Here is a 1413-nt window from a genome sequence, read left to right on the forward strand (position 1 = left end):
CCCACCCTTCTCACAAACCCTCCATTGCAAATCCCACAACTGCACCCTCCCCCACACAATCACACACTCCACCCCACACACACACCCATGTGCCTCTAGGGGGAGCCCTGCTCATTGATGTGCACATACACCCTACAACACACATGTATCCACACCCCCAACACTCCCCCTCCCCACAAACCCCATACCCCCCCACACATCCCCACAAACCTCCCCATGTCCATCCACCCAAATCCACACATACCCCTACACCCCACAGCCCCTAACAGCCCTATACCCACCCCTCACAAGAATAAGACTTCATTTTGAGGTATTATGCAATCACCTCTATATACGCAACACAAACGGACAAAATTGGGACAAAAATATTTTTTTTAAAATAAAATGTTATTGTCAATGTTTGATTTTTAATACATCATTTGACTTGTTTCCAGTTCCAAGATGGCAAACCCTCTCCCAGAAGGAGTACTTCTGGGGACAAGGAGAAGGACTTCTAGTGGCACCATATTTCGAAGTCCAAAAAAGAGGACATCTGTCACAGGGAGCAGCAGCAGGGAAGGGGGGCAGGGAGGGGAGGAGAATATAATGGTGAGGGGGCAGTGACATGGCAGTGCTCTGCCCTTGCTCATTCTGTTGCCCCTCACTCACAAGCCATCCCCCAGCCCCAGCCCTTCACTCTGGACCCACTGACCCCAGCACTGCCAGTGCTCTCCACATATTGCTGGCTCCCCTAAGTCCCAACCCACAGCCCCTTGGCACTGCCAGTGCCCTGCACACCCAACGTGCAGTCACCCATGCCTCTCACTCCCAATCCACAAGCCCCCTGCCCCCCACCCAGCCCTAATGTGTCCCTCACTCCCTACCCACAACCCCTGCCCTCTTGCTAGTGCCCTTCACTCCAGACCTGCAGCCCCGTGCTCCTCCCAGCCCTGCCAGTGCCCCTCATCCCCAACCTGCAGCCCCTGCCCCACCCAACACTGCTGGTGTCCTTAACTGCCCACCCACAGCCCCCTCCCCTACCCAGTGATGGCCCTCACTCCTGACCAGAGTCCCCTGGCCCCCCAGCCCTGCTGGTGGCCCTCACTCCTGACCCACAGCCCCGTCCCCCAGCCCGGCTGCCCAAGCAGCTCCCACGTTACTATCTTGCTCTTCATCCCTCCCTCCCCCTGGCTGTTTTTGGTTGTTCCTATGCTCTATTGCACATAACCCCTGACAGCCAATCACCTTGCCTGCTGCTTCCAGCTGGCCTGGGGGAACAGAGGAACAGCAAAAAATCCAGACATTTTGCTCTTTAGAAAGCTGCCCAGACACAGCATTTGGGGGGGGGGGGACGACGCAAAAAAAGAGGACATGTCCAGGAAAACCCGGATGTATAGTAACCCTAGGCAAAGGTCAGGGGTGAGGGGGTGGGAC

This window comes from Crocodylus porosus, unplaced genomic scaffold, assembly GCF_001723895.1.
Source record: "Crocodylus porosus isolate Cpor-Errol unplaced genomic scaffold, CroPor_comp1, whole genome shotgun sequence".
Taxonomy (NCBI): Eukaryota; Metazoa; Chordata; order Crocodylia; family Crocodylidae; genus Crocodylus; species Crocodylus porosus.